Below are 14,060 nucleotides of genomic sequence, written 5' to 3'. Positions count from 1 at the left end.
TGAATTACTCCTGATTTTCATATTAACAAGGGAGTTCAGCCTAGAGAGAAAAGGTTAATTTGTTTTTTAATAGGCTTTTGAAAGACGTGATCAGGTCTGGTGTGATAATTTATGGTTAATCATATGTTTAGAGGCAAAAGGGATTAATCTTTTAATATTAGAGCCATTTTTTTTCTGTAATATAAAACAAAGTTCTTTTCATAGCAACATTAAAAGTCAGATCAAACTTCCTTTGGAGCAAAGTTGGCAAATTGACAGCAAGGAAAGAGAAAATCTGTCTGAAAAGCAGCATAGTAAGAAGATCAGACCAGCAGAGTAACTCCCTGCAAAAGTCTCTTTCCCAATCTGTTTCCTTTTTTATTTTACCATAAGTGATATAAACCAAAAATAAAATTCTACAACCCCTACCAACTGAACCAGCTCCCTCTTAGCCAAGGAGGCCAGAGTGAAACTTAAAAACTGAATTCCTGGCCATATCCTGAAGGGCATTCAGATTAGCCTCATTACACCTCATCTCTTTTGGAGTATATACACAACAACTAACCAGCATTAAAGTTAAAATACAGAACATAAGACAGACAAAATAGACTCTTTGTGGCTGTATTATTCTGTTCTCATGCCATTATAAAGAACTGCCCAAGACTGGGTAAATTCTGAAGGAAAGAGGTTTAATTGACTCACAGTTCCACAATGCTGTGGAGGCCTCAGGAAACTTACAATCATGGTAGAAGGGGAAGCAAACATGTCCGTCTTCACATTGTGGCAGGAGGGATAGGAATGTGAACCAAGTGAATGGGAAAGCCCCTTACAAACAATCAGATCTTGTGAGAATTTAGTCACTATCACAAGAACAGCATGGGGAAAACCACCTAATTGATTCAATTACCTCCCACCAGGCCCTTCTCACCACATGTGGGGATTCATGGTGACATATGGGTGGAGACACAGCCAAACTATATCATTCTGCCCCTGGCTCCTCTCAAATCTCATGTCCACACATTTCAAAACACAATCATGCCTTTGCAACAATCCTCCAAAGTCTGAGCTAATTCCAGCATTAACCCAAATTCCAAGTCAAAAGTCTCATCTGAGACAAGGCAAGTCCCTTCTGCCTATGACCCTGTAAAATCAAAAGCAAGTCAGTAACTTCCTAGATAAAATGGAGGTACAGGCATTGGGTAAATACACCCATTTCAAATAGGAGAAATTGGTCAAAACAAATGGATTACAGACCCATACAAGTACAAAATCCAATAGAACAGTCATTATACCTTAAAGTTCCAAAATGATCTCCTTTGACTCCCTGTCTCTAACCCAGGTCACACTGATACAAAAAGTGGCCTCCCATGGCCTTGGGAAACTCTGCATCTGTGACTTTGCAGGGTACATTCCCCCTCCCAGCTGCTTTCGCAGGCTGGTGTTGAGTGCCTGCAGCTTTTCCAGGTGCACATTGTAAGCTCTCAGTGGATCTACCATTCTGGGATCTGGAGGACAGTAGCCCTCTTCTCACACTCCATGAAACAGTGCTCCAGTGGGGACTCTGTGTGGAGACCTCAACCCCACTTTTCCCTTCTGCACTGCACTAGCAGAGATTCTCCATGAGGGCTACATCCCTGCAGCAGACTTCTGCCTGGACAACCAGGCGTTTCCATACATCTTCTGAAACCTAGGCAGAGGTTTCTAAATCTCAATTCTTGACTTCTGTGCATGCACAGGCTCAAAATTACATGGAAGCCACCAAGGCTTGGGGATTGCATCCTATGAAGTAATGGCCTGAGCTGTACATTGGCCCCTTTTAGCCACAGTTGGATATGAAACAGCTGGGATGCAGGGGACTACATCCTGAGGCTGCACAGATCAGGGGAATCCTTGGCTGGGCCCCAGAAACCATTTTTCCTTCCTAGAACTTCAGACCTGTGATGGGAGGAACTTCTGTGAAGGTCTCTGACATGCCCTGAAGACTTTTCCCCATTGTCTTGGTGATTAACATTTGACTTCTCATTACTAATTCAAATTTCTTGCAGCTGGCTTGAATTTCATCCCAGAAAATGGGTTTTTCTTTTCTATCACATTGTCAGGCTGAAAATTTTCCAAACCTTTATGCTGTGGTTTCTCTTGAATGTTTGGCCACTTAGAAAATTCTTCCACTGAATACCCTAAATCATTCCTCTCAAATTCAAAGTTCCATAGATCTCTAGGAAAGAGGGAAAATGCTGCCAGTCTCTTTGCTAAAACATAGCAAGAGTCACGTTTTCTCCAGATTCCAGCAAGTTCCTCATCTCCTTCTGAGACACCTCAGCCTGGACTTCATTGTCCATATTACTATCAGCAATTTGGTCAAAGCCATTCAACGAGTCTCTAGGAAGTTCCATACTTTCCCACATCTTCCTGTATTCTACTGAGTCCTCCAGACTATTCCAACCTCTGCCTGTTACCCAGTTCCAAAATCACTTCCACATTTTCGGTATCTTTATGGCAGCACTTCACTGGTACCAGTTTACCGTGTTAGTCCATTCTTACACTGCTGTAAAGAACTGCCCGAGACTAGGTAAATTATAAAGGAAAAGGTTCAATTGACTTACAGTTCCTCAGGCCTGGGAAGGCCTCTGGAAACTTACAATCATGGCAGAAGGGGAAGCAAACACATTCTTCTTCACATAGTGGTAGGAAGGAGAAGAATGAGAGCCAGGCAAAAGGGAAAGCTCCTTATAAAACCATCAGATTTTGTGAGAACTTACTCATGATCACAAGAATAGCATGGTGTAAACTGCTTCCAGAATTCAATTACCTCCCACTGTGTTCCTCCCATCAAACATGAAAATTATGGGAACTACAATTCAAAATGTTGGGTGGGAACACAATCAAACTATATTGGTGGCAATAAGATACCAAATTACAAATAAAACCTAAGGCCATTCAAGGCAAGGGGTAAGTAATGCCTCAAGGCCATAAATCTTGGTAAACAGGTTATTTGGCCCAGTAAATTGTGTCTGACTCTGACATACCATCCTTATCTTAACTTAAACATTTCTACTGACTCCCAGTTTTAGATAGAGCCTTACTTTTTTAACCAACTGCAAATTAAATAATTTCTAAATCCACCTATAACTTCTTATTCCCTGCTTCAAGATATCCCAACTTTTTAAGCCATACAAATTTATGTCTTCTATGTATTGATTTATGTCTTTTCATGTAACTCCTGCCTTCCAGAAACATATAAAGCTAAACTGTAATCTGTCCACCTTGGGACCATTTATTCAAGGATTCTTAGGTTTGTGTTTTCCTCAGGCTGTGGTCACTCATATTGACTCAAAGTAGACCTCTTTAAGATATTTTACAGAACTCGTTTTTTTCCGTTAACAATAGTAACATATATTATTTCAACCAACTTATATGTTGGTGGCACTGCACACTGAACAACTGAGCAAGGGCTATGTTCTGTGCCTTCACAAATGAAATAAAAAAGAGATTTGTTCAGCTGTTGCCTTCAAAAATATAATGCTTAGAACAGCAGTTTACTAAACTCAATCACAGTTATTTTAACATACGGGAATCTTGCAGGAAAAGTCTTACAAAGAGAGACATCAGCGTGGAAAAACAGCATACAATTTAAGTTGCCAAAACTACATTGAAGGCTTTTATGGGTTGACTTATCTTTCCCCTAGAACCATCAGAAAGAGCATAGCCCCTCCAACATCTGGATTTTAGATTTCTAGCCTCCAAATTCTCCTATAATGCAGCAATACATTTGTTTTGTTTTAAGTCATACAGTTTTTTGGTACTGTACTTTGTCACTGTACTCTTGGGGAAAAAAGCTTATACAGGATATTAAGAGATACCAGGAGATACACAATTATCTTCTTCCATGGCATAGTGTTAGCACTTCAGGAAGAGTAAGAAAGGTAGACGGAAATAAACAATGTCATATTGGTTGAGATCCCCACATTTTAGAATTTAAAAACCAATTTGATGTGGCTTAAGCAGTAGCATAATCTCAGAGATGAAAGATCATCTCATTTTGTCCATCCCTCATATTTACTAGACATGATGAGACCTCATTTTTTGGGCACCATTTCTGCCATACAGACAGGCATCTCTTTTGAGTAGATTGGATCCATGAAATCTTAATGATAGTGCTGTGTCTTTTTTCTTGTCAACAGGGTTGGTACATGTGCAAAAATAGTATACATACCTAATCATAAATGATGAAATTTAACAAGCTTCCAGATATAGAGTTGTGTTTTAGAGGAAAAATCTTCTAAGAAATTATTTATTGTTTATAGATGCTTTGTATGTGTGAAAGGATCTTTGAACTTACCCTGTCCAACTCCTTACTCAAAGTGAAAGGGCTTTTGATGCAGGGTGAATGTAACATTCTTAGGTAATCACAGCTCTAGCACTTTTCCCCTTAGTATTGCTGCGACCACTTGACTGTACCTATAGACTCAGCTCCATCCAAAGGTCTGAACTTGGTAATCTCCTAATTCTCACCCTCTTACACATCTGGGCTCAGCTTCATGTCCTGCCCTAGTTTTGATTGCATTACTTAGCTCCACAAAATTTACTTTATTTTCTACTCACTTGATTGTGTCTGAGTCTTCAAGTAAAACCAAATGAGTTAGATAAGAAATGCCAGCCAAAGCGTTTCCTTTTGATGCCCTGTTGTTTTTTCACATCTTGATCATCTTAATCACCAACCAGCCTCAAGTTACCTGCACCAGCATAAGAGGAAAAACAAATTATTTATTTGCAGTGTCAAATCAGTACCAGGTCTGTCCCAAACTTACTGCTTTCTTCTCACTGTTCACTTCTTTTAAGAAAATTTACTAAAAATCTCCATTTTCTAAGATGCAATTTGGTATTTGTTTTCTTTTGCTGTGTCTTTGTGCTGAAAATTTCAGAGCTCCTCTTTCTATGTCCATATACGCACTGATTAAATGACAATTTAGACCATTATGTCAATAAAGAGAACAGCACAGATTTTATTCTAGAGGGGCTAATTGCTACCTTTATTTTGTTCCAAGGCCAGAGTCTACACACTTGTCAATTGCATTTGTAAACAGGACCCAGCTAAATGTCCATTATGACTTAGCGTAATTCTAGTAACTAATCTAGAAATAAAGAATGTATAAGGATCATCTTTTAGAGAAAATATACTGTTTATTTCAAATAAAAGAGAAGTTTTAGATAGAAGCACATGAAAGAGAGAGGAGGGAGATATTGACTAAGCTATTTGAATCTTCCAAATCAATACTGAATATCAACAGGTTGACAAGTAAGATGCCCAGAGCTTCCTTGAATCTATGTTTTCAGGGTGGGTAAATAGTTATATTTAAGTTTGTTTTAAAATATAAAGTATTTTAAGTACACCATTATGAAAATATTTAAATATATAGAGAGATATGTCCTAATTTTTAAGGCGCTTTAACATTGTGAACTTATCTGTCCCTTGCATCCAGTCTATATACCGTCAGATGAAAGAACTGTAGCTTCTAGAGAGTAAAAGCATTCCTAAAGTCACAAAGAAAGAGAATAGCAATTAATATTCAAATATAAGGCATATATCAATTTAATAAGCATTTATTCATACTTGTTTTATCCTTAACTTATGCTTGGAAGACGGTAAAACATTTTCTTGTTATATTGCTATGTTTTTGAGGTACATACTCTAAATAAATAGAATAAAAAGATAATCATCTTTTCGAGTCATTGTTAAATAATGTTTATTTCAAAACAGTCTCCCACAGCTTTGGTTTAGGCATTAGAATTTGTTAAAGCTCAAAATATACAGTTGAACGGCACTAAATGATCATGTGCGAACACCTCTTAACTATTTGCGTATTTATTTGGCATGTGGAATTGTAGCAACTTTACTAGATTAAGTTCGATTTCTATCTAAGTAACAGGAAACACAGATATTACTCTTTACATGAATTTAACTCAGAAACCGTACCTGGACTTTTCTAATGCATGTCACACTCACTTCATAAGTCGCACTCATAATTAGATTTTGTAACCCAAAATACAACATCCTGTTTTGTTTTATGTAAACAATGTCAATAACTGCAAGGAGACATATCATAATTTCTTGCATTTATGTTAAAAAGAGTAACTTGCGGCCGGGTCTGGTGGCTCATGCCTGTAATCTCAGCACTTTGGGAGGCCAAGGTGGGCGGATCATGGAGTCAGGAGATGGAGACCATCCTCTAACAAGGTGAAACCCCGTCTCTAATAAAAATACAAAAAAAAATTAGCCAGGAGTGGTGGTGGGCGCCTGTAGTCCCAGCTACTCGGGAGGCTGAGGCAGGAGAATGGCGGGAACCCGGGAGGTGGAGCTTGCAGTGAGCTGAGATCTCGGCATTGCACTCCAGCCTGGGAGGCAGAGCCAGACTCTGTCTCAAAAAAAAGAAAAAAAAAAGAGTAACTTGCTTATTTGCAGGGATATAAGTAGAAGGAAGTTGCAGGTGCAGAATCTCATAAAATAAAATAAAGCACTTTGCTTTTAAAATCTAATTAAATATAGTAAAGTCATTCAGTAGGACTTTGTCAGTTGCCTTCATCAGGGAATTGAGGGGGAAAATATGTAAACTCCAGGTAATTCAGGTATTTGACAGAATTCTGTTACAATGAAGCCAGCTTTCTTTGTTACTTGGTTCTCAATAACGTGCTTTTCGATCTTTGCACAAACCATCTACCCACAGATATCCAAGAGCTTTTATTAATCTGTCATTTGAAACATTCCTTGGATATTTATTTTTATTAATTCATCCATTCACTTCGATCTCGAGTTCACTCACTCAGCCCTTCACTTCTTAATTCTATAGGATTCAGGCTCCATAAATGCTTAGAGCTTGTGATAACGTTCAGTACCATTCTCCAATCTGAGAGTGTGGTTTTGAAATTTTCAGTCTCCATGGACCTCTGGATAGAAATGAGACAGGCAAGGTCAATTACCAGCACTAGGCCAGGCTCATTGGGGAGTTACCCTTTACAGATTCACCATGACCCACCTTTGCTGGTTTCGATGCTAATTTTTTGTCAGTGCATCCAAGTGTAACCAGTCTTTGAGTTTCAGTGATCATATTTAAAAGAAATTGTTTTACAAGCCATAACCAACATAACATATGTATTTGTTTTCTCTGACATAGCAACCCAGGATTACAATTGGATAGAAGAACTTTGGCCACGGCTCAACATAGTCCACTCCAAGTATGCAAGCTTATTAAGATACATAAATGAAGATTAGGAGGATGCCTAGTGAATACTGTTATAGAAAAATGAGTAGACCACTTTTTGAGAATTTCTGTATCCTAACTGAAAACAACTTGTCTCTACTGTAGAGAAACTTGAGTTTAAAGGAAATAAATCAATTGTTAGGAATGTAGCTTTCCTTGGAAGATACCAAGGACACTAATAAAGCTGTAACTCATCGTACTTCAATAGCCCCTTTTTGTTACATGTAGCATTATATCTCTACTTTTTCTTTCAAAATACAGGTAATCCTTATTTTTTTTTATCTTGGATAGATTTTTAGATTTTGATAGAAAAACCTCATTTATTTTCTAGAGAAACTTTCTCTAAATTATACCATGAATTATTTCTTTACTTCTGTGGTTTCATAAACACCTAATTCTAAGTATTGCTTCATTTGTTTATTTGCTTGTTTTCATTCGTTAATTTAAAAATAGCATAATGAGTCTTGCTAGAGTCAACCAAAGAGAGTAACATACCTTTATTTTTTTCTGAACTTTCATTTAATGATTTCCTTCAATAATTTTCTTGAGTAATTATTAGACCTACTTTCGTAGCTCAAGTTTGGATTTTCATCCTGCCACAGTGTACTCTGGCTTGGGTCAATTCCAATATTCCAAAGAATACCTAAGTTGATTCTAGGTTTGTGTCCTACAGTTTTGTGTCATGGAGGATGTGGTTTCTGGAAATCTGAGCTTTCAGTTGCCTGTCTTTGGCAGTAGGAAAAAAATGAATGCTTCAATAAGCCCTCAGAGTCTGTTTTAATATGAAATTATCTACCTGTTCTCATAATTATTATAGGTTTTTAGCAGTATATTTAGGGTTTATATATCTTAGTGTATCTTAACTTTTATATTAGAATTTTATTTGATTTTTTAAAATAGAAGATATCAGACAACTTTATATCACCAGGTTACACTGAGTCCTTGTTAATGTAGGGCATAATTGGCCAGCTTGAACCACTCCTTTGACCAAGGATGTCTAAAAGTCAAATAGTGCTCTTTCTTGACCTTAATGTGGTTTCAAGAAAAATCATCTCCTTTTTCAGAAGTGTTGGAATGTGGTTGCTTTTTCTTTATATTCTGAAAGGTGAGTCATACTCTGCAAGATAAGGAAAAGACCCAGAAATATTTTTAAAGAGAAAATTAAGAATGGATTAAATATCAGATAAGTCACTTCAAGGTACAGTTTGACTGTCACACTGCACAATATGAGATCTAGACTTAGGAGAGTCCATCAGTTTTAGACTTCTGACTTGCTTTCAAATTATGGGTTCCTAAAGAGGTTATTGTTATAATGAGATCAGTGGAGAAACAATAGCAAATAGTTAATTTGATTATAGTGAGATTATACTTAAAAACACCTAGTATATAACACAATGGTATTCCATAGTGAGTGCAAGACAGACATAATGCATAGGTGTGTTTTGTCTTTTTAAATGATCGCTAGTACACAAATGCACTCACTTTTTAACAAAGATATGTTAAGTAATAATTAGCACTATAAAAAGATTCCTGGCTATCCCCCAATAATAGGAATCTTAAGCACATAGAAATATAATTCAATTTAGAAAACCTTGATGTGCATATTTATGTTTTAGAAGTATGTAAATTTCATCAATGTTATTTACAAATACATATAAAATTTGTTTGTCTGTGATATCCTTGGTCTACTTTTTCTTTGTGATTATACAAATCTCTGATTCTTACAAAACAATCAATAATTTCTTGTTTATTTTATATCTTTGGGGGAAAATATTGGAATTTACAAATACAACTATCAAGAAGTTTTCAAATGATAAATGTTCAAAAAAAGATGTATCACTTAGGCTTGCAAAATTCTTGTGAAATATTTTTGGCCCAATTAGTACTGGTTTAAAGGTTTATGTATCTGTTAAAAAAACAAAAACAAACAAACAAACAAAAAACGAACAACAAAAAAAATCTACCTACTGAAACTGGCTCAAATAAGGTAGCTGGTTGCGGTGGCTCACGCCTGTAGTCCCAACACTTTGGGAGGCCGAGGTGGGCGGATCACGAAGTGAGGAGATCAGGCCATCCTGGCTAACACAGTGAAACTCCATTTCTACTAAAAATACAAAACATTAGCCAGGTGTGGTGGCGGCGCCTGTGGTCCCAGCTACTCGGGAGGCTGAGGCAGGAGAATGGCGGGAACCCGGGAGGCGGAGCTTGCAGTGAGCCGAGATCGCACCACTGCACTCCAGCCTGGGCAAGAGAGTGAAGCTCTGTCTCAAAAAATAAAATAAAAAATAAAAAAATAAAAACAGAAGACATAAGGAAACCCCTTCTTTTGAAGCAGTCTCTGATTTGCCTTTGACACTCCTCAGTGTCTGCCCACAAGAACAAAAAATGGCAGATTACTTGAATGTTTAAGAAAGAAATTGATGTTAACAGTTGAACAATGAATTCAGTGTGTATATTTCATTTTGTTTGGCATTGCCTTTAGACAGTGAATAGAGACGATGGCAGCTATATTTCACCATCCTTGAAACATCTTTTTAATCACTTTCAAAAAGTGACCCAGACTTCAGAAACAAAGCATCCATTCATTCACTCTCCAGTCAACATTGATAGAATGCCTACTCTTGTGCCTATACTGACCTGTCTACTGAAAATAAAATTGTGGTTTAAATCAGCAATGCTTAAAATAAAATAATTTAAACTGCTCAATAATATTGCCCCTATGATCAATTTTAGTATTTTTAGGAAATTGCTTAACTACTGGGCTTTCCAATTTCCAATTTTAGAAACACTCCAGTTAAAGATTTATAACGCCTGAAATCTATGAATAATACTTAATAATTCTAAATATTCGACATCCTTAGATAAAATATATAAATCACTTCTCTAACAAGGTAAGAAAAAATTGTCAGCATTTAATGGAACTTTAAAGTGCATTCTTAATGGGTTTTACTTGTATTCACCAAATGTAAGATAATTCAATTTGTGTCTAATTGTGACATTATTTTATAATTCTAATTATTTATAATGCTATTATAGGTTTAAATGTTGCCATTTAATTTACTACATCACAGGTTTATTCTGTTTAGTATAGAATTCAGGTAAAGCTTACGTAAATGAGTGAATAAGCAATTGTTTAATATTTACCCATTCAGTATGTGTTTATTACTCATATCCAATAGATTCAACAGAAGCAGAATTATTAGGAATATATAGAAACCTTATAAAAGTTAATGAAATTGAAGCCAATGTGATTCGTGAGCATAAACTCGTTAAACAGCCAAGGAGCATGTGCCATGGGGGTACACAGGAAGTGTGTGTCCATGTTTGTGTTCAACCAAGGACGTGTTCACTTCAGACTCAGTCTGAAAAAGGTGCTCTTTGTGCAAAAAGCTGGCAGGGGAGAATCTCTTCCTTTACACTAGCAAACACAGATCATAGAGGCAGTGGGCAAAAGAGGTACAGGATAGAGCAGTAGCATGATGAAACTGAAAACCAACTCTTCTTCCGTACATGTCACCAGTCATATAGTTTGCTGAGCCTATTAAAGGAAAGTAAGACCTCAGTATAGAGCTAATAATAGTCTATGCCTCATATGAATGTTGAACAACTGTATAAACAAAGGCTGAGAATTTTTTGCAAATAATAAAGGAAGTATCTGTGCAGATTATTCTGAAAAAAGAAAGACAAATAAATTGCACAAAAGCATTTTAGTGGAACTTGGGTAACAAAGAACTGAGAAAGAAAATTTCCTAGACCCACAAAGCAAACAAGTAATTTTACCTAGTCTCTTAGTAAGTTAAGTTGAAATTAAATTCAAAATTTTACTGCTTGTTATTTATTAATTTTGAACACAATGATTTTTATATCACTTATTACTGATCAGTTGTATAGCATTTTCACTCCAGAGGACAGTGCCATTGTGTTTTATTCGTAAGCATCTTTTCCATATAACTCTGGATTCAATTTCACTGTAATCCTGGGTTGCTATGTCAGAGAAAGCAAATACATATGTTATGTTGGTGTCATCAAAGAAACCAATCGAACTGAGGACAGACAAAATTATAATCTATGAGAACAGGTTAAATAGAGTCCGTGTACTTTCCAAATATTATGCACCCATTAAAAATAACAAACAGGATCTATAAAAAGCAGTCTCAAAGAGTTAACTAAGAGGTTCCTGCAGATGAAAAAGCAAGGTACAGAAGAGTATTAATATGATTACAATTTTGTAAAGTCACGAATGGACCCCAAGTTCTTTGAATATATATGTGTATGTATGCAAACATTTATAAAAATCTATATAAAATTATGTAAGCATGAAGAAAATAGAGAAGAGTCCATACTCAGTGGTTAACAGGTTGCTAAGAGGAGTGGAGGTGCAGAGTGGTGCTGTTTTGAAGATAAGAAAAAAATGTAACAGAAAATCAAAGTCAAAAAAGAGGAGGAAAAAAGAAAGAAAGCAGGAAAGCAGTTCCTTAAAAAAGGCATTCATTTGACAACATTGTTTATATATGTATGTATCATCATATATTTGTTTATGTGTAATAAGAACTTTTGAATTTGCAAGGAAAATGATTCTCGTTCAGAGTAATGAAAATAATAAGTTGATACTCCACACAGAGCCTTTCTTCGTTCTTGAGGTTTATGCTTCACTACAAAAAGAATTTCCATTCAATTGCTTTCATCTACCTTACAAGAGTAATGGCAAATTCAATTTGTAAATGTAATTTGGGGTGATTTCCAAAAATAAATTTCCTGGACAATATGATGATACTCCATAGGAAACAAACACAGATAAATATTTAGAAATAAATTCCCTTAATATTTTCTAATTGTGATAGTTTCTGAATCCTAATTTAAAATTATACTAGTTTCAATGTCCAAATAAGAATATCAATAATTCTATTTAAAAATCTGGCTGCACATGGTAACTTTTTAAAAAAAATTGTTTTGGAATTTGGTAATAAAGAATACATATTTAGTTTCTGTTTACAGTTTTGTTAAGTAAAGCAAAGATTCACGATTTCATATACAATGCAGAAAAGTATGTTTTTAAAATAATGAATTATTGAAGAATAAGAATGCAGCTATTTTTTCCAAAGGTATTTAGATATTTTTCTTTAACGTAATAAAGTAGATGAAGTACCTGTAATTCAAATATTATTTTATATGAATACAATTTTAAGAGCTTTAGCAGTTTTTTTAAAACTCCTGAGAACTCCTGTAATATCTTGAATGTGTAGCAAACATTTTTTCCATACTGAGAAAAATAAATTTTGGCCAAATTCAGAATTTTTAGTGTCCAAATTAGTTGACGTCTATTGTGTTTGCAAACTTAGGTACTATAAGAGTATTTTTTTTTCTAAACCTAATATAGTCTAGAAAAAATTAGATACATAGAGTAACAACAAATAGTAAATTTCAAAAGTAGGCAAGTCTATTGCTGAGTGCCCCAAAAAAGGAAATGAGAATTGCTGAATTGTCAATGGTACTTCACATTTTGACCAACCTTCATCCAGTATCTAAAAACAGTCTAACTTCTTAATCCTTGAAGATCTTAGTAAGAATTTAATGAGAGCTAACATTCTTTGAGTACTTTCTCTATGCCAGTTGCTGGTCTTGGTAATTTATGCATGAGCATATTTAACCCTTACAACGATTATGTGAAATATTTAAAAAATTTTATGAAATTCAGTATTAATATTGTGTATAAAACACATTAAATATCAAAAATATTTATAATAAAAATACTTAATCATTTTTATATGAAGAAACTGAACAACTAAAAGATTAAGTATATTGTTAGGAAATCTGGGCTGGGCACGGTGACTTACGCCTGTAATCCCAGCACTTTGGGAGGCCGAAGTGGGCAGATCACCTGAGGTCAGGAGTTCAAGACCAACCTGACCAACATGGTGAAACCCTGCCTCTACTGAAAATACAAAAATTAGCAGGACGTGGTGGTGGGCACCTGTAATCCCAGATACTTGGGAGGCTGAAGCAGAATTGCTTGAACCCGGGAGGCGGAGGTTGCAGTGAGCCGAGATCGTGCCACAGCACTCCAGCCTGAGTGACAGAGTGAGACTCTGTCTCAAAACAGAAACAAAACAACAACAACAGAAAGAAATCTGTCTAGATCATTCAGGCAGGATGTGTAGAGCTAAGAATCAAAACCAGAGAACTCATACCCTTAACCACTACAGCAGGGTTTCTCAACCTCAGCACTATTGATATTTTGGATCAAGTAATTTTTTTACTGTAGAGGAAGTTACTGTGCATTGTTGGATGCTGTCCTCTGCCCATTAGATGCCACTAATTGTGACAATCACTGGCTCTCGATATTGCCAAATGTCCCCTGGGGAGCAATCTCCCAGTTGAGAAGCATTAGATTAAGGAACAGATAATAAAAATTGTGGTTCTATTGGGAAAGAGAGAAGGAGGAAAAGATGTTGGGGTAACTGATACTCAGTATTCACCAGATGTCTTGTAATTATTTATTGTCTTTGTCCTCTATTTTAGTACATTTCTCAAGACTTTGTTTTGCTTCTTGCTTCTCTTACCTCTAGTAGCTGTTCTATACTGGGTTATCAATACATTGCTTTTGAATACATAGACCATCCATTGGAAAAGGGATTTTTTTAGTGCTCTTTCAACTCTACCCAACAGTCAATTTATAACAATTGTCAAAACTTCCCTGTGAGACAAAATTCCCTCAGGTTGAGAACTATTGTACTAGACACTGCCTCCTACTTGATAACCAGTCCATATATTTATATAAATTTGAGTATTTAAAACTTTTATCAGATAAACTCTTTTGATTTCCTA

The 14,060-nt window shown here is 35.8% G+C and overlaps 1 long non-coding RNA gene across 1 annotated transcript in view; it reads left to right on the top strand.

The window, feature by feature from the left end:
- The window catches only part of LOC116273694, a 35,145-nt gene extending 27,711 nt beyond the window's left edge, over nucleotides 1-7,434 (top strand). The window contains exon 2 of the long non-coding RNA XR_004182015.1: nucleotides 7,149-7,434. This is a non-coding gene — a long non-coding RNA (uncharacterized LOC116273694). The remainder of the gene's footprint in view (nucleotides 1-7,148) is intronic.
- Nucleotides 7,435-14,060: the final 6,626 nt, after the last annotated feature.

The sequence above is a fragment of the Papio anubis genome, chromosome 2 (genome assembly GCF_008728515.1).
Source record: "Papio anubis isolate 15944 chromosome 2, Panubis1.0, whole genome shotgun sequence".
Lineage (NCBI taxonomy): Eukaryota > Metazoa > Chordata > Mammalia > Primates > Cercopithecidae > Papio > Papio anubis.
The sequence above is the reverse complement of the archived record's forward strand: the minus strand, read 5'-3'. Positions and strand labels throughout refer to the sequence as shown.